Source organism: Lissotriton vulgaris, unplaced genomic scaffold (genome assembly GCF_964263255.1).
Source record: "Lissotriton vulgaris unplaced genomic scaffold, aLisVul1.2 SCAFFOLD_775, whole genome shotgun sequence".
NCBI lineage: Eukaryota > Metazoa > Chordata > Amphibia > Caudata > Salamandridae > Lissotriton > Lissotriton vulgaris.
In genome coordinates this window covers 636,398-656,490 of record NW_028248826.1, presented here as the reverse complement: position 1 = coordinate 656,490, position 20,093 = coordinate 636,398, and positions in this window count along the sequence as shown.

Here is a 20,093-nt window from a genome sequence, read left to right as displayed (position 1 = left end):
GTTTATCCAGAGGTCAATATTAGGAGTGATTTTCGGGGAGAGATGAGGAGGAATTCTGTTTTGGAGGGGTTTATCAGGAGGTGGTTCATGGTTAGCCAATTTTGGGTAGATAGTAGGGTGGAGTTGAGTGAAGAGATGTTGTCTGGGGAGGAGATTTTCAAGTAGAGTTGGGAGTCGTCTGCATACATATGGAAGTTAATGTCCATGGATTTTAGTACATTGGCTAGTGGTTTCAGAAACAAATTGAATAGAATGGGAGATAAGGAGGATCCTTGGGGAACCTCCATGGTGATAGGGGATGGCTGCAATAAAGAATGGTTCATCTTAACTCTTTGTGGTCCATGATGGAGGAAGGATTAGAACCACTTCCGCACCTGTCCAGAGAGGCCCATCGTTTGCTCCAAAATATCTAGTAGGTTGTCGTGATTGACTGTGTCAAAAGCTGAGGAGAGGTCTAGTAGGATAAGTAGGTACAATTCATTCCTGTCAAGCATTCTTAGGATGTCATCCATTACGTGAGTGAGAGCCGATTCAGTGCTATTCCCAGTACGAAAGCCCGATTGGTGTTGGTCCAGGAGGTGGAAATTTTCAATGTGAGCACATCATTTGGACTGGACACATTTTTCCAGGAGTTTGGCTAGAGTGGGGATGCTGGAGATGGGGCTAAAGTTGTTAAAATCCAAACTGTCTGCTGTAGTTTTTTTTAGAATAGGTGTTACCTTGGACTCTTTTAGGCAGTCTGGGATCGTACCCTGTGAGAGAGAAGCATTGACGATCTTTGTCCAGAAGAGAGAGATAGAATCTTTAATTGATTTGAAGATGGTAGGTGGAAGAGGGTCACTGAAGTGATTGGATGGGTTAATACTCTGAAGGACCTCATTGATGTTGTTTTCCATTAGGATGGTAAAGGTGTCCCAGGAAGCGTTGTGCTTGCTATACAGTCATAATATCGAATAAAAAATATCTACTGGCCAAAATATTGAGTTAAAAATATAGAATGGACACAATATCGAATGGACAGAATATATAGACTACAAAAATATCGAATAGAATAGCAAAATATTGAATAGAATAGCATTAATATTGAATCCAAAATATAGAATGGACAAAATATCGAATGGACAGAATATAGACAACAAAAATATGGAATTTGAGGTAAGTTAATATGAATGTTTTAAAGTATTTTTTATGTTACTACATGTGTGAAAAGTGTATATTTATTTTATAAATCATTTTAATTAATTAATTTAATTGTATTTAATTTTTGCGTAATATAGTTCTGTAGCGGGATGTGGGTTTACAGGGGAATAGGGTTGGAAGTAATTTAAATATAATTAATTAAATACGTTAATTTATTTATTGGTATTTATGTTGAATTAATTGGTAATTAATTATTAATTGGTAATTAATTAAAATATAATTGGTAATTAATTTTATTTAATTGATTCATTGATAATTATGTTAATCAAATTAATGTATTTTCTGCAGCGGGTTGTGGGTTTATAGGGGAATAGGGTGGGAAGTAATTTAAATATAATTCATTAAATATGTTAATTTATTTATTGGTATATATTTTGAATTAATTGTTAATTATTAATTGGTAATTAATTAAAATATAATTGGTCAATAGTTTTAATTAATTGATTAATTGATAATTATGTTAATTTTATTCATTTCTTTTCAGTAGTGGGTTGTGCGTTTATAGGGGAATAGTGTGGGAAGTAATTGAATTATAAATAATTACATTTTTAAATTAATTTATTGCTTATTTTTGTTGAAATATTTAATTTTTTATTAATTGTTTAATAATTTTTTGTTAAATGGTAAATCATTTGTATTAGTAGGTAATTGTTTTTTATAATTACATTTCATTTGTGTTTTTAATTGATTAATAAATATATTATATAAAATTGTTAATTATTTTATATTATTTGTATTTGGTATTAATATTTAATTTCATTTAATTCATATATGAAGTATTTACTTTTCCTACTGTTGCAGTCACTGGAGTGGGAATAGTAATTTTTACCCCTACGCTCTCCAACACTTTCCCTACTGTTGCACTCTCTAGAGTCGGGATAGTAATTTTTACTCTCCCGCTATCCAATGTTTTCCCTACTGTTGCACTCACTGGAGAGGGAATAGTAATTTTTACCCTCCTGCTATCCAACGCTTTCCCTACTGTTGCACTCACTGGAGTGGGAATAGTAAATGTTACCCCTACGCTATCCAACGCTTTCCCTACTGTTGCACTCTCTGGAGTGGAAATAGTAATTTTTACCCCTAAGCTATCCAACGCTTTCCCTACTGTTGCACTCTCTGGAGTTGGAATAGTAATTTTCACCTCTACGCTATCAAATGCTTTCCCTACTGTTGCACTCTCTGGAGTTGGAATAGTAATTTTTACCCTCCTTCTATCCAATGCTTTCCCTACTGTTGCACTCACTTGAGTGGGAATAGTAAATTCTATGCCTACGCTATCCAATGCTTTCCCTACTGTTGCACTCTCTGGAGTGGGAATAGTAATTTTTAATCTCCCGCTATCCAACGCTTTCCCTACTATTGCACTCACTGGAGTGGGAATAGTAATTTTTACCCCTACGCTATCCAATGCTTTCCCTACTGTTGCACTCTCTGGAGTGGGAATAGTAATTTTTACCTCTACGCTATCCAATGCTTTCCCTACTGTTGCACTCTCTGGAGTGGGAAAAGTAATTTTTACCCCTACGCTATCCAATGTTTAACCCTCTCGCTATCCTACGTTGAAAGTATTGTATATGTTTTGTTAATAATATGTGTATATATATATATATATATATATATATATATATATATATATATATATATATATATATATATATATATATATATTAAAATGATTATTATTTTTTTAAGTTACATTAATTATTTATTACTTTTAAGTTTATTTAAGTATTTTAAGTATGTTTAAATTAATTATATTTATTATTATATATTTTAAATTACTTTTAATATATTTAAGAAATGTGAATTTTGACTGTCTATATTTTTTACAACGATATTTTGGAGTCGATATTTTTGTACTTACCTGTTTGAAGATAGGAATTCGATATTCTGGCATTCTATATTTTCTCCACGATATTTTGGCAGGTCGATATTTTGCTCCTCGATATTCTGTCAGTGATCCGTTGTGCTTGATACCCCGGCTAAGGGTGGCAACCTTGTCTGGTGCGACCTGGGGGGTTGCCGGGCCGTTTGATGTAATAAAAGCTCTCCTGGATTCTAGATCAATGTTAATAATTCTTGTTTTCTCAGTAAAAAAGGCTGCGAAGTCAGAACAAGAGGGGGGACTGACCTCTGAGGCTGAACGGTTGGGGGCTCTGACAGATTGTTGTTTGACCCGTTCGAACAGTTTCTTGGGTCGCTTGTTTGAGTTGGGATCAGAAGTCTTCCGCCTTGGTTGTCTTGATTTGTTTATTATAAGAGAAGTGTGGAGAAGTGTGGCTCACTGGTTAGAGGAGGCAGACCTGGAAGCAGAGGTCAGCCCGGGACCAGGGTTCAATTCCCGGCTCGGGGGGGTCTTGAGTCCTAAATGTCCATGGACTCGACAATTCTCGCTCCGGTGCCTACTCGATTCACGGGTTCACACTCTACTTGCTTAATCTCCACAACGGCCCCTTGCGGCGGGATGCCTGGCTTTCACCTTGCGGATACCCTGCCGGGGTTATCTCACAGGGGAATACCAGGACGGGTTCCTTAAGCAAGCGCTTAGAAACCGCTCGGTGATTTGCGCTATATAAATTACTGTACATTTACATTTACAAGAGCTTCTAGCTGATCTGAGGTTTTTTAGATGGTCCACTGAAGGAGTGGATCTCCAGGAGCGCTCTAAGGCCATTAGATTACGACGTTCCGAATTGAGGTTGCTATTGAACCATGGTTTAGATATTTTTGAGGGTGCATTTTTTTGTTGGAGTGGAGCAATGTTGTCCACAGTGAAGCTTGTGCTCGGGACCTAGGCTCCGCCCAGATATCGAAACTTTTATTTTTCTATTTTCTCAGCAACTACTAAATGGATTTACACCATTTTAAAAAAAAGGTCGCTTCCTGAACCAAGCTCTACCTTTTTGCCAAATTTGAGGTAATTCTGTTGAGCAGTTCTAGCTGTAGCCCATCGCAAAATTTCCTATGGAAATGAACATGGGAATAATGCATTTTGGGACCCCCTTTTTTCTCAGCCTCCGGGGGACGCGCTTCAACAGAGAGGCTGCAGTGAGGGGAACAGCGTTTTTAAAGGGCCTGCTGCTACCACTTTGACCTACCTGGTCTTGACTCACACCGTGAGGGGAACGGCTCCCAGGCTCCCACACATCGCTACATCTGCCGTGAGAGGAACAGCAAGGGCAACCTCAACCCCCAGGGGGCTCTGCGCAGCACCAGGGAGTCGCATCAGCAGAGGGCACCGGAGGCCCTCATAGCCGGCCCAGCCCTCCCGCAGCGCGGGACACCTTTCAACAGAGAGGATGCCGTGAGGGGAACAGCGTTTTTAAAGGACTTGCTGCTACCACTTCGCCCTACCTGGTCTTGACTCCCGCCGTGAGTGGAACAGCTCTCGGGCTCCCACACATCGCTACATCTGCCGTGAGGGGATCGACAAGGGCAACTACAAGCCCCAGGGGGCTCTGCACAGCCCCAGAGAGTCTCGTCAGCAGAGGGCGCAGGAGGCCCTCATAGCCGGCACTCCCGCAGCCAAATTTTGTGAAAGTTGAAATGGTCCATAAAAATAACTATGTCCACACTGTTAGAATATGTGTGGATAAGGCTTTATGTTTGATTATTGTAAATTTTTATAATAATGCCCCCCCTGGGGCGATGGAAGATGTGTTAAGAAATTTGAGTTATAATGTAAAAAGTTTGCTCGGTGGGACAACCAAAGATGTTTTCATGATCTGGGGAGGGAACTTTAATTGTTTTTTATGTAATAGAGGGAAGACGGGGACATGTGGGTTAATGTTGGATAAAGATACAAATTTTCCACACTTTGCACATACTACGTGCGGGGACCTACTGAATGATATTATGTTCTCATGCAATATGGGGTACGCTAATAATTTATGTCAACCGGAGGTCCCTTTTTGTCCTACTTTCAATGGCAGAGGTGTTTTCTCTACAATTGACTATATATTAATGTCTTGTGGATACTCTGCATCTGTCAGGAACTTTAATACACTCAACACTGCCCTAAGGGATGATTTTCCCAAAAGCATTGATATTTTACTATCAAACTAAGATTCCAACAGGAATTCCACTTCTAGGCAGTTTGCACATAGCATTGCTCTAAATAGACAAAATGGATATGCCCTGAAATGGACAAAAGTGATTTCTAAGGATTTTTTATATAATTTGGTGATGAATTATTAGAATAAGATTAGTACCTGTTTAAATGAGCATTCCACTGATCTTGCAATCATTGAGAATTTTAGATCTATTGCTGTGCACATAAAAAAATCTTTATGGGTGGAAATTAAAAGCCAGGGTACTAATACTGAGGGCTGGTTCGATTCAGCTTGTACCAAGGCTTACACTAATCTTAAGCATGCCCTAAATACTACAGACAAGGATCCGAATTTAATTAGGGACCTTAGAAGGAACTATAAAAAGGTACTTAAAAAAAGGAAGGATGAAATAAAACAGCATGCATGGAATTCCCTGCATGAGGCTTCCATGAACCGAGATACCGCCGCCGTCTGGAAGGCAGTTAATGCCCCTTTTTTAATGATAATACCAAAGCAAGATTAGAGATTGCCATCTCGGAGGATGAATGGGTAACACACTTTGTACAGCTGTATAGTGACCTATCTCAAGCCAACCAGGCACTGGAGCCGGAAGAGGAGGCACTAGCGCAGGAGCCCTTACCTCCCTCCCATAAAGTGGATGTGGGCTTTAGTTTAAATGAAGTTAATATAGCTATTAAAACCAGTAGTGGGAGAAAGGCATCGGGCCCGGATGGTGTCCCTGTCAACCTGTTCAAAAATAATGTGGCATTATGAGGACCATTGCTTATGCAACTATTTAATGCTCGAGGAGATTATTATTGTCATGGTATGACTCTATTTTCGTCCCTATATTTAAAAAGGATGATAGGGCTACTCCTAAGTGCTATCGCCCAATATCATTATTGGATTCCTCAATTAAGATAATTGGGCGTGTGATTTTAGACAGATGACAGATATGGGCTGATGAGCAATCAGTAATCAGCGACCTCCAATATGGATTTCGGAAGGGTCTTGGTACTATAGACCAGGGCCTAAATCTGCATATTTGTTAGATAAATATACTAAAGCCAAAGGAGGGATGCTGTTTTTAACTTTTATTGATTTAACATCAGCCTTCAATTGTGTTACCCACTTTAAGCTGTGGATGATTATGGAAAGGCTGGGAGTGGAAACTCATATAGTTTATTTACTCAGGCAACTTTATTCAGGGGCTAGGGCCAAGTTCAGATTTGGAAAGAATGGAGACTGTACCAGGGTGTTTCCTATTGCAAGAGGGGTGCGGCAAGGCTGTGTCCTTGCCCCTTCCTGTTTACCTTATACATCAATGACCTAGAAAGAACTCTATTGAGGGAGTGCAGGGACATGCCCCTGGTAGCCACAAGATCAGTCCCTGCACTCCTTTATGCTGATGATGCGGTGTTGATGGCCCGGACGCCCATTGCTATGCAAAAGGCAGTAACTTCCTTTTCACTTTTTATGACGAGCCTGGACCTGACTGTAAATTGCACCAAAACCTTCACTATGAACTGCGGTCCTGTGGCTAATAAAATAAAGAAATCAATTTGTATTAATTTGAAGGCCCTGGACACTACCCCTACAGTTCCCTATTTAGGGATATTGTCTGATCAGTCTGGTTCATGTTCATGGTGTAATGCTATAAAAACTAAGAGGCTCCTGTTTTCTAAGTCCCCAATGTCTTTAACCAACTTCAGTAGGAAATTGGGTAGGAGGCCGCCCGGGGAACTGTTGTGTATATACAGGGCAACCTGTGTAGCAATTGCAACTTATGGTGCAGGCATTTGGGGGTACTCAAATGTGACTACATTACAGATGGTGGAAAACATCTTTTTGAGGTACCTCTTAGCAGTTCCATCTAGTGTTTTCACATTCATATGCCATGCTGAATTTGGTTTACCGTACATAGAAGATATAATTAAGATTCAACCAGTTCTGTGGCACAGGGTTTGGACAACCGATGAGTGTGCTTTTAATCGCTCTATTTTAAAGGATGCTATGAGTTCTGACAAGGCTAATAAAATAAGATGGTTACAACATGTAAAAACGTTTTTAATACTATTAGGTCACCAGGATTACTTTAGTGATCCTTCATAGATGTGTCAGGTTCCTAGAAAGGTCCTCAAAAATCGCTGTTTGGAACACCTGAACGATCTTAAAATAACTAATAAAATGACAAAAACTACTTGGTGGCACATCATCTTACATTGATCACTGATAAAATACAGCCTTATGTTACGCTTTCCATGACAGGCTTTGAAAGGTTTTTATTAACCCATTTTAGATTAAACATTTTGCGCAGACTTTTAAGTTTTCCTAAGGTAAACGACTGGACAAGATCACTCTGTAAATGTCCATGTGACGATCTGTCGAGTCAGTCGTCTGTTCACATCTTGTTTTTTGCACATTCTACACAATACCTAGAAAAAGATGGATAGTCCCATTGCTAAAAGGTATGGAATTAAAATAATGTCACCCTGCATTTCTGGCTATCCAGAAGCTGGATAATGTTTTTACTGTTGCCTCTGTCTCCACCTTTTTAAAAGCTGTTTTTAGATTTTGGAAATCGATTGCAATATGAAATTAATCTGTAATTCTTATTGAACTCCTATTTGATGCATAATGTGATTGTTGTTTTTATTGCAAACTGTGATTGTGTTTTATCAACTGTACCTTTATGGTTATTTTACTTTTTATAATAACTGAATAAGGTTTCTACTACTACTCAGCCCCCGCTTGACAAATCACCCCCAAACTTTCAGGATGGGAGCTGACCTGTGACAGGCCTTATTGTGAGAGAATTTTGCAGAGAATCGTCAAACGATGCTAAAGTTATTAGCAAATCAAAAAATGCTTTTCCTATGGAAACTAGGGGGTCGATTAGTATGGCGGACAGAAGGACGACTGCCGGCCTGGAGTAGGCGGAAAATGCCTTTTTTCAGTCCTCCAGCCGCGGCCAGTCTGTCCGCCATATTAGGATGGGACGCACTGTCAAATTTCCGTACACCGCGGAAGAACAAGCCCCGCCGCGTTAATACACCCGAACCCGCGGTGGACGTAACCAACCAGAGACACCGCCGTACGGAATGACGTCTCTGACCATCCACGTAATCACGATGGCGGAAAAGACACAGCAAATCGCAGCGGAAAAACCACCAGCCTGAACACGGCGGATTCACCACAGCGGAGAGGCCAAACATTGCAGAGAGATACCCACCACAGGCAGATTGCCGTCATGGACCCAGCTCTGCATGCACTTTCGATCCTCTTCGTGCTCCACCACCAGCAAGTCATGGACCGTCGCCGACGACGACGCATGTACGCAAACACACCAATCGCTGTCGGAAGGGGAGTACCTGCCGGGGCTGCGACGTGGGAAGGGGGTGGTGCATGTTGGGCAAACAGCATTTACTATAGCACCAATATATCAACAATGCAAGGTACAGTGTACTCCTTCCTCTGCTTAAGCCGGGTGTGGATGGGAGTAGAGGTATGGGGGACTCCACCGCTGACACATGTGTTTTACGTTCCTTCACCAACATCAGCCTCAGGGCATGCAGGGGTGATGTATGCCTGTCCTTGGTGGAGCTCGTGTCCATGGGAGAACCCTTGGCCCTGGGAGATGCCTTGGACGTAGGAGGTGTCCTGTCTCTGGAATGTGCCTGATCCATGGGTGGTGCCCTGTCCCTGTGAGTTAGCTTGTCCTTTGTAGTGTCCCTGTCCATTGTAGTGCCCCTTTCCTTTGTAGTGTCCTTGTCCTTGGGAGTGTCCCTGGCCTTGGGAGGTGCCCTTTCCTTTGCAGTGTCCTTGTCCTTGGGAGTGTCCCTGGCCTTGGGAGGTGCCCTTTCCTTTGCAGTGTCCTTGTCCTTGGGAGTGTCCCTGGCCTTGGGAGGTACCCTTGCCTTGGGAGTACCTTTTGAGGGGGATGCCTGTGTTACATATGAATCCCTGTCGCCCAACACCCCTTGAGGATCCTGTGTGTCAACTCCAGGGTAGCTGATGTCATGTTCTGTGAAAGATTTCCCTGTCCTAGGGGGTGGTGTCTGTGCCCTCCCTGCTCTGCCTTGCTGCCTATGGCTGCTTCTAGTGCAATATCCCGAAAATGAGGCCTGGTCAGAAATGTCACTCTCCGCTGAGACACCAAGTGGTGTGGATGGGGAACTGAAGTAGAACCTTGTCCATGCGACTGTTGAATGGCTGCAGACACTGTGTTGTATAATGACTGAACTGTTCTGTGGAGACCAGCAACATCGCCATGCATCCCCTCCATGAATGCTACCACCTGTCCCAACTTCCTATCATGGTCTAGGAATGCATGGATCATGTTGGTCTGCCCTACACACAGCTGTCGCAGCAGATCAACCTATTCAGCACAAAGGGCACTTTGTGTCACAGGGGCAGGGGCAGCGGTGCCTGCACCGAAGGCCACTCTGCTCCCCCTACTCTGGCGAGCACGAGCAGTACTTGTTGCAGTTGGTGCCAGTGTGGGCCCTGTGTGCTGTGTACCGACTGAAGGTGTAGATTGCTCACTCCTTGTGTCTACCAACAGTGCTGACTCACCACCACTGTCTGAAGATGAGGACGATGGTGTCTCCACATGTGAGTCCTCAGGGACAGTTCTGCCCCCCTCTCTGGGGCTGGTCTCTTCAGTCTCAGTCTGCGTGTGTGTGATCTCAGATCCGGATGCATTGCCACCACTGAGCTCTGTTGTTTGTGGGTCAGTGCCCTTGGCCAAAGCTGAAAGAGAGAGAAAAGAGGTATACCTAAGTGCCACACTCACGTACTGCAAATTACAAAATCAAAACTTCCTTGACTGCTGACCAACATGTAGCACCCATCCTGCACACAAACCATCCCTACCAGTCATCCTCATGTCAAAGAACCGGGGGTGCCTGTGAAACATGTACATCAAACAAACAGGGCAAGTGCATGCAGACCACCACACATGTGGTGCCATGGGAGCACAGACCTCAACGGCATGTCCTGGGACCCTGCACTACAATGCAACTGTTATGTCCACATGGCTGACATGGATGCTAACGCTGACTCTGCTAATGGCACCAACATGCAATTGCAGCACAACATACACACCACGGATATCACTACTGTGTCTGAGCAGAAACACATGCATGCACTCACAAGTCACAAACACATTCAGTATGCTTACCGCTAGTTTGCTGCTGCTCCCCTCTTAACCGGGCGGACAGGTCAGGATGCGTCACAGCAATGATACGGAGCATTAGAGGGGTCATGGTGTGTCATGCAAGCCGGGATTATCTTGGAATCTTCCCCAGTGTCATCTTCGCCACATTCTTGCTGAGCCTGGAGATGTCGTCCCAGCACTTGTGGCAGTGTGTGTGTCGTCTATTGCACACCCCCACTGCCCGTGCATTACGTGCTATGGTACTCCACACGGCCTTGCGAAGGTGCAGCTTGACCTACCATGATGGGAGACTAGAAGAGAAAGTCAGTGGACATTTGGCCATTCACACAGATAGGAGCAACACATATCCTTCAGCAGCCATGCACAGTACAGCACATGTGAAGGTCCCACAGCACACCGCCAAGATTGCAGAAGCCAGGAGTCAGTGACCACCTCATGCACACCAACATGTCCCCCACTGCACTTACCACCTGTCCGGGGGCACCGTAGAGCCGTTCATAGTGGCGGAGCACACCGTCCACAAGGACATCCAACTCCGCTGCGGTGAAGGGACGAGACCGGATCTCTCGAACTCTCGGCATGTCAAGGTCCAGGACTGTGGCACAACAGCAGCAGTTGGTGGATTGCTCAGCAGCAGCAGGTAGAGGTTATGAGTGCAGGCAGCAGTTGGTGAATTGCTCAGCAGCAGCAGGTAGAGGTGATGGCTGCAGGCAACAGTGGCTGGAAGCAGTGGATGTGTGCTGCAGAAATTCACAAATTTATAGGGCCCTGAGCTGATATCAGTGGCACACGTCTGCAGCAATTGGTTTTCCCATGCTGCCTCATTCAAAATGAGCCAATGACTGGCCCTGCTGTGGCGGTGCACGGCTTATGCTATTTTTAAATTCGCTTACGCGCCCCGCGTTACCTGTTTCCATTGGCTACATGTGCAAGGACCGTCACGGTCACACACCGGCAACCGCATGTGCGCGCTACCGCGATGGTGCATCATTTGAAATTCAACACTCACTGGCGTCGCAACGGCGGAGCACGCATTCCGCGAGGGCGGGGCAGGCTAACACATACATTTGATTTTGCAAGTGGGAATGGCAGTTGGTACTCCCCCTTTCAGTCACATTGCAGCCCCCACCGCAGACCGCCGGGCCTGGCCTGTCACCCACCACCGGGCCTGGCCGGTCACCCACCGCCGGGCCTGGCCGGTCACCAACCGCCGGGCCTGGCCGGTCACCCACCACCGGGCCTTGCCGGTTACCTACGGCTGGGTGCGGGTGGTGGGTGACCGCCCTGTGTATTGATGTTAGCCTGGCATGGTTGGCCCTGGCTGGTCACCCACCGCCGGGCCTGGCCGGTCACCCACCGTCGGGTGCGGGCGATGGGTGACCACCCTGGGTATTGATGTTAGCCTGGCATGGTTGGCCCTGGCCGGTCACCCACCGCCGGGCCTGGCCGGTCACCCACCTCCGGGCCTGGCCGGTGGGTGACCGCCCTGTGTATTGATGTTAGCCTGGCAATCTCCTGAGGCAGAAAACCGGGAGACTGCACGCATTGTATGTGAATTCTGTATTTCTGAGCACTGTTGTTAAAAACTCCTTTAAAAATGTATTTGAATTGTTATTTTTGCATTGGGGCATTTTTAAACTCATCTTCACTAACGCGACTTAGCCGAATAGGCGCTGAGTCGGGCCTCGATCTTAGGAGGCGAAGCTGAAGGAGCGCGGCCATCTTGGGGAGGTTTTCCCAGGATAGGGTGCAGTCTAGTTGCTGAGGCGCAAGGCACTCGGCGCCAGTATTTAAACAGGGACTCCAAAACATTTGCGAGACCCGTTCATTCCCCTGAGGCAGAAAGCCGGGAGACTGCGCGCAATGTATGGGAATTCTGTATTTCTGAGCACTGTTTTTAAAATCTCCTTTAAAAATGTATTTGAATTGTTATTTTTGCATTGGGGCATTTTTGAACTCATCTTCACTCACAAGACTTAGCCGAGTAGGCACTGAGTCGGGCCTTGATCTTAGGAGGCGAAGCTGAAGGAGCGCGGCCATCTTGGGAAGGTTTTCCCAGGATAGAGTGCAGTCTAGTTGCTGAGGTGCAAGGCACTCGGCGCCAGTATTTAAACAGGGACTCCAAGGCATTTGCGAGACCCGTTCATTCTCCTGAGGCGGAAAGCCGGGAGACTGTGCACATTGTATGTGAATTCTGTGTTTATGAGCACTGTCTTTAAAAACTCCTTTAAAAATGTATTTGAATTGTTATTTTTGCATTGGGGCATTTTTAAACTCATCTTCACTCACACGACTTAGCCGAGTAGGCGCTGAGTCGGGCCTCGATCTTAGGAGGCGAAACTGAAGGAGCTCGGCCATCTTGGGGAGGTTTTCCCAGGATAGGGTGCAGTCTAGTTGCTGAGGCGCAAGGCACTTGGCGCCAGTATTTAAATAGACGGGTATGACTCCGCGCAGCGGACGCGCTCAGTGGACGCGCCTTCAGCGCGCCAAAGGAGTGCCTTAGGTAAGCCTGTCTGGACCCGTCCGGGCCAGGCCGGGACCAGGGGCCAGTCCCCCTGCACCTAGAGGGCAAGAAAGGCCTGAGCTAAGTTACAGTAGGGAACAACTCCTAAAACTAAGAGGGAGGGAGGGCTCAAAATGCGTCCGATTAGACACTTATATGAGGGACCTGAGGCCCTGTATGGGCTGTAAATATAAATTCACCCCTGATAACCCCAGGGGCACAGCACTTAAAATGCGTCCTTTCTCACTGGCATTGCTCAACTGCCGATCACTGCCTAAGCATGCGACCGAGATTTCCTTGATTCTAGAGGAACGAGACCTTGATGTGCTCTTCCTGATTGGAAACATGGACCAACGACAGTTCAGAGCCTGATATTGTTCGAGCTCTGCCCCCTAACTATGTAATATTGAGACAAGACCGGGTAGACAGTCGAAGGGGGTATCGCCATTCTGTATAAAAATAGCTTGGGATGCAGAACTACGAAGGTCGTCATCTCAGGTGCTGAGAGTATGATGTTTGCAATCACACTGTCACCGACATGCACGTTCTCTGGGTTACTGCTTTACCGGCCGCCAGGGATGCATTGCCAATTCTGCGACGATCTTCCTAATAGTGCAATAAATTTCTCCAGTAATGCCCCCAATTTCACCATTCTTGGGGACTTCAATATTCATTTAGATGAACCAGATACCCCGGCATGTTAAAATCTGATGACCGGATTGGAAGTGCTCCACCTTAAGCAAATTATTAAAGGGCCCACACATAAAGCAGGACACATGCTTGAGCACTGCTACACCAACCTGGACACACTGAATTTTGTTAATTCTATGAGAGTCCCCTGGTCTGACCATTCTCTCCAGTTCTTCACTTTGGCCACCCAGGAACAGATAGGACCTGCAAACATAACTAAGAAAGTGAGCCGAATTTGGTCCAAACTATCAACAGAGAAATGGACCCAGAACCTTAAGGAAATCATTCCCAAGATTAGCACTGATCCCCTAGAAGCCAATGCCCACTACAATCAATGGCTGGAGACATCATTGGACCTCATCCTCCCAAAAACTGAACTCTCCCATCGCAGTGGGGTGAACAAAAAAGCTTGGTACACCCCTGAACTTAAAGCCCTTAAACTGATATGCAGACAGAAGGAGAGGAAATGGAGGAAAGATTGTTCAGGAACCAGCCAAGATAGCTATAGAATGGCACTGCGTAGCTATAAGCATGAAATTAAAACTACTCAGTCCATCTATTTCCAGGATAAGATTACCTCAGCCTCCAGCTCCCCTAGGGAAAGCTTTAAAATTGTTAAATCCTTAGTCACTCCCCCCTGTTCTACTAGCGATCCTCTTCTTGCCCAGTCCCGTTGTACTTCTGCCTCGAAAGTGGCAAATATATATTCATCATTTCAGCAGATTACAACAGGCCATTCTTCCCTCCACCTTGTGATCTTATCAGGCTCGAGGAATTCACTCCACTCGACTGCCCGAGGGTTCAGTCCTTCTTAGGTAACCTGAAATCAGGATCCCCGGCTGACGATGCGCCGCCCACCATTCTTAACATGGTCTCAGTTACGGTGGCCCCAGTTATCCAGGAGGTGATCAATTCCTCACTGGTAGCCAGATTAGTGCCATCCTCGTGGAAACAAAACAGGCGAGAGTAAAGGCATTGTTAAAAAACCTAACTTGAACCCAGAAGATTGGGCAAATTATCGCCCTATCTCCCTGTTGCCTACTATTAGTAAGCTTGCCGAAAAACATGTGAACTCCCTGCTAGCCACCTTCCCTGAAAATAACTCCCTACATCCCCGCAAACTGGGTTTAGGCGCAAACAGGGCACTGAAACCGCCCTCATTGCTGTGGTAGAGGAAACCAGAAAGATTGTGGACATGGGAAGCTGTGCAGCCATACTGCTTTTAGACCTCAGCGCGGCCTTTGATACTGTCATTCCATCCTGATTCAAAGAATGAGCAATATAGGAGTCACTGGGACGGCATTAAGGTGGCTGCACTCCTTCCTCTCCAATAGGACTTTTGCTGTGTTTGTGGATGATGTGGCCTCCTCTCAGATGTATCTCCAGTGTGGCGTACCCCAGGGCTCATCCCTCAGCCCCACCTTATTTAACATCTATATGAGGCCATTGGCTGAGGTGGTGCTTCCTTGGGAGGTGCAACTGGTTACCTACGCTGATGACACCCAGCTAGTCATCACCCTCTCAGGGCAGGACTCAACCTATGACAACCTCTCCTCTTGTCTTAGCAGAGTCTGTGAGTGGATGGAAAAATCCTTCCTAAAACTCAATGGAGCAAAAACGGAGGTCATGATGCTGGGACACAATGCTCCCTCCTCGGTGGAGTTATGGCCAACCTCCTCCTCCAAAAGAACAGATTAAGAGTTTGGGAGTCTGGTTAGATCCTGCTCTGAATTTCTTGGTGCAAGCCCGGAAGGTAGCAGCTACCTGCTACGCCTTGATTAGATTACTCAGGAAAATCCTTAGGCTCCTTCCGTTCGAGGCGAGGCGGATCTTAGTACAGGCCCTGATCCTATCACGTCTTGACAACTCCAATGCGGTTTACCTAGGGGCTCCACAGAGGACAGTCAAAATCTTACAGACCATACAAAATTGTGCGGCCCGGATGTTACTAGATATCCCGCGAAGGACCTCGGCCAAACCAGCGCTGCGCCAACTTCATTGGTTGCCAGTTCAACAGAGGATTGAGTTCAAGGCCATGACCATTGTACATAAAGCCATGGCCAAGGCTGGTCCCGCCTTGATCTAACCTATGTTTTGCCCTTACCAAACCTCCCGAACCCTAAGATCCAGTAATAAAAATTTACTGGCGATTCCTAGGATAAAGAGAACCCGCATGGGCGGCAGGCGCTTTTCCCTACAGGCAGCAAAGCTCTGGAACAAGCTTCCCGACACCATTCGATTGGAAGCGAACCATCTCAGGTTCAGGAAGCTGCTAAAAACCTTTCTGTTTTCCTAAACCACCGGAATGAATGGGTCTCTGAAGCGCTGGGATGCCTCCGGGTAGCCATGCGCTATACAAATGTGTAGTCATTCATTCATTCATGGTTGGCCCTGGCCGGTCACCCACCGCCGGGCCTGGCCGTTCACCCAATGCCCGTACCCGGCGGTCACCCACCGCCCGCACCCGGTGGTCACCCACCGCCGGCGGTGGGTGACCGGCCAGGGCCATACATGCAAGGCTAACATACACAGGGCAGTCACCCACCGCCCGCACCCGGCGGTCACCCACCGCCCGTACCCGGCGGTGGGTGACCGGCCAGGGCCAAACATGCAAGGCTAACATCAATACACAGGGCGGTTACCCACCGCCCGCACCCGGCGGTCACCCACCGCCTGCACCCGGCGGTCACCCACCACCCACACCCGGCGGTGGGTGACCAGCCAGGGCCATACATGCAAGGCTAACATCAATACACAGGGCGGTCAACCACCACCCGCACCCGGCGGTGGGTGGCCGCCCGCACCCGGCGGTCTGCGGTGGGTGCTGCTATGTGACTGAAAGGGGGGATACAAACTGGCATTTAAACTTGTACATTCAAATGTATGTGTGAGCCTGTCCCGCCCACGCGGAATGCGTGCTCCACCATTGCGATGCCAGTGAGTGATGATTTTCAAAAGATTCACCATCGCGGTAGTGCGCACATGCGGTTTGTGGGGTGAGACTGTGATGGTCCTTGACCAGGCAGCAAATGTTCTGCACTTTTGCAGTATCAAGGATCATCTTATGTGTTGGCAGAAGGCGTACCCGGATGGTGTGTGTACACACACTGCATGTCTCCACACACATGTATGTTCATAGTTGTGCATGTGTGTCAGGACATGTCCAGAATGCGTCAAGAATCATTATGTCATGTCAATGGCCTGTGTACACGTGTCTCAGTTATGTCAATTACTTACATGTGTGGTCATACTATTGACCTTGCCAGTGGTTAACAAAGGCCAGTGATGTGAGCCCAAGTTGCATCAGATGTGCATGGCTATGTGTTGACATCTTGGTTTTGAGGTCACACGTTACTATTGGTACACATCTACACATAACATCAACGCTGTGTACCCACATTCTGAAGCTGTTGTGAGTGTGTGGTTTGTGTGTGCAAGTAGCATTGATGGGGTATACATGCATACTGTGTATGCATATGTGTGTCGCCTGTTCTATGCCCATGCCTGTCATGTGAGGATGCAGAGCATTGTAGGTGGGGTCATGGGGGCATGATGACAAGGAGGGTTTGGTCCTTGTTCGTGTTGTGTGTGCACGTCCATGTGTGTCTGTGGGGACGCTTGTCCACACTTGGGCACTCAGTCATGTGATGTTGGCTGTTCTTTCAATTTGTGTGCACGTAACATTGGACATGTTTGCACACAGGATGTTGTTTGTGGGTGTAGATTGTGTGTGTAGTCAGCTGTAGTGCCTTATATTTCGGTCATGTCACACATACAATCAGTGTCTGCAACATGTATTATTTGTATTGTGTTGGTCAAGATGTGATAGTGTGGCACAACTGTGCGTTGTTGGTCAATTGACATTTGCTCCCATCTACTCCCACACAGGAGGGCTCCAAATGTGCATCGACCATACACTGTGCTAGAGGATATGGTTGAAGAGGAGGTAATCCGCAAATCCCGGCTGGACAGACGGAGATTGCAGGACCTTGTAGCCCAATTGTCACCTCATCTGCAGCGACACAGGCCATATCCAGGAGCAATTACACCCACAGCAAAGGTGATGGCGGCACTTCACTTCTTCGCAACAGGCACTTTCCAGTACACAGTTGGTCATGCCGGGGGGATGTCCCAATCCATGTTCAGCATGGTACGGCGGGATGTGCTGGATGCCATGATGCGTTAGAAGGATGATTACATCCATTTTCCACGTCCGGCAGAGCTGGCTGCAGTGAAAGGTAACTTCTATGCCCTGGGCCAGATCCCACACGTAGTGGGTTCCATTGATGGCACCATATTGGTCTAATTCCACCCCAGGCACGTGAAGCCGTCTATCGCAATCAGAAGCACTGCCATTCTATCAATGTGCAAGTGGTGTGCCTGGCTGACAATGTCATCTCCCATGTGTGTGCAAGATTTTCTGGGTCCGCACATGACTCCCACATCCTGCGGAGCAGCATTGTCCCCCAACTGATGGCTAATCTGCGTCAAGAACGTGCGTGGCTTGTAGGTGAGTGTGCTGTGATGACTACTGTGTTGTATGTGTGCCATGCTGTTCCCACCAATCCTGGTAATGATGTATGTGTCTGTCATCCCTCCACCTAGGCGACTCAGCGTACCCAAACCAACCGTGGCTGCTGAGCCCCCTACGGAATCCTACTACCCCAGGTGAAATGCGCTATAATGAGGCCCATGGGAGGACACGTCGGTTGGTAGAACGTACATTTGGACTGCTGAAGTCTAGGTTTCGGCGCCTGGATAGAACCGGAGGGGCCCTACAATACTCACCCGGAAAAGTATGCAAAATCGTGATTGCCTGCTGCATGCTCAACAACCTGGCCTTACGCAATAATATTGCACTGATCATGGACCCTGCAGACCAACAGGTTGCTTCGCCTCCCATACCACCCATGTCCAGTGATAAGGAGAGTGGGGAGGAAGAAGGTGTGGACCAAAGGCGTCAGCTCATTGCTCGCTACTTTCCTTGAATGTGAGTAACTACCTCTTGTGCTGGTGTTCAAAGCGTGATATATGTTTGCTGGTGATGTGTGGATGTGGTGTGTGAATGCTGCCTGTTCTGGTATGTTCTGTTGGCAAATGGGTGTGGGAGACGGTGTACATGCAATGCTCCCTGATGTGTGTCTTGTGATCCGCTTAATTAATGATGAGTGTGGTTTGTGGGATGTTGCTGTACGGTGTGGTGTGATGGGTGTGATTCAGTTTCTTGACCTGTGCTTGTTGTTCTCTCATTATCCCTAGGTCACTCCCACAGAGGCATGATTTTCAAGAACATTGATCCCTGCACCTGGTAATGATAACTACTAAGACAAACCTGTGTTTAAAACATGGAGGTCACACATCATTGAGTGTTTACGTGGTGTTTATTTACATGGTGTGGCTTACTGTTTGTGCATATTTACATATAGGTGTTGTGCGGAAGTGAGAGTTCAAGGTCATGTCAGATGAAAACACCGTGGGGACACCACATTATGTGATGTATACCTAGTCCAACAGACATGTGCCAATGCTTGGCATTGTGGGGCAAGATAGTTCGCAGAGTGAATGCCAGGCTCAAGGAAGGGTGAAGTCAGTGGCGGCCCCTCTTCGAGCGGGTGGATGGTGCATTGCCACTGCTCTCAGCTGGATCCAGCCTCGGACGGCCCCTCCGTCTTGGAGCCGGAGCGGGACCAGCTGTGGGGGCAGGTTGTTCAGTGACGACATCCCTGTCAGTGGCCTCAGGTGATGGTGGCGGTGGTGTTGGTGCCCTGTCCCGCTGGCCACTTGGGGAGGGGGAGGTGGTGTTGATGCCCTGTCCCGCTGGCCACTTGGGGAGGGGAAGGGGGAGGTGGTGTGGGGCGGGATAACCACTCCCTCCAAAGAGCTGTTTGCTGCCCCATGAGGTCAACAATGTGTCCCATTCGGGTGTCCACGGACCGCAACAGCTGCCAGGTCTGTAGTGAGTCTTGGTGTGCCCGATCCGCCTGTGCCTGCGACCGCTCGTAGGAGGCTTCCACTCTGGCAATGGCATCCAGGGTCTCGGTCCCATGATGGGCTGGGTGTTGTTCCCGACCTCGCCTTGCACCTGCACTCCTGTTTGTGACCTGTAGCCTCACCTGTGTCCTCCCCCGTCCACTCTCCCTGCTAGCCTGAGATGTCGATGGTCCATCATCGGCCGATGGGTTGGGCAGGGTGGCACAGGCAGGAGTGGTGGTGGTGGTGGTGGTAGCTGCACAGCTCACAATGGCAGGTGTTGGTGTTGTGACACTGCCAAGGTGGTGGAGGCAGGGATGTCCTAGGAGTCTGATGGCCCTGGGAGTGTGCTTGGGCCAGCATCGTCCTCTGCACCTGAGGTGTCCATGGAATCTTCACCGGAGAGTCCTGGCTGTGAGGGGGGCGACTGGTGCTGGCGGTTGCTGGTTTCACCTGTCAAGTTGCGATCATCTGAGGGACAAGAATTTAACAATCA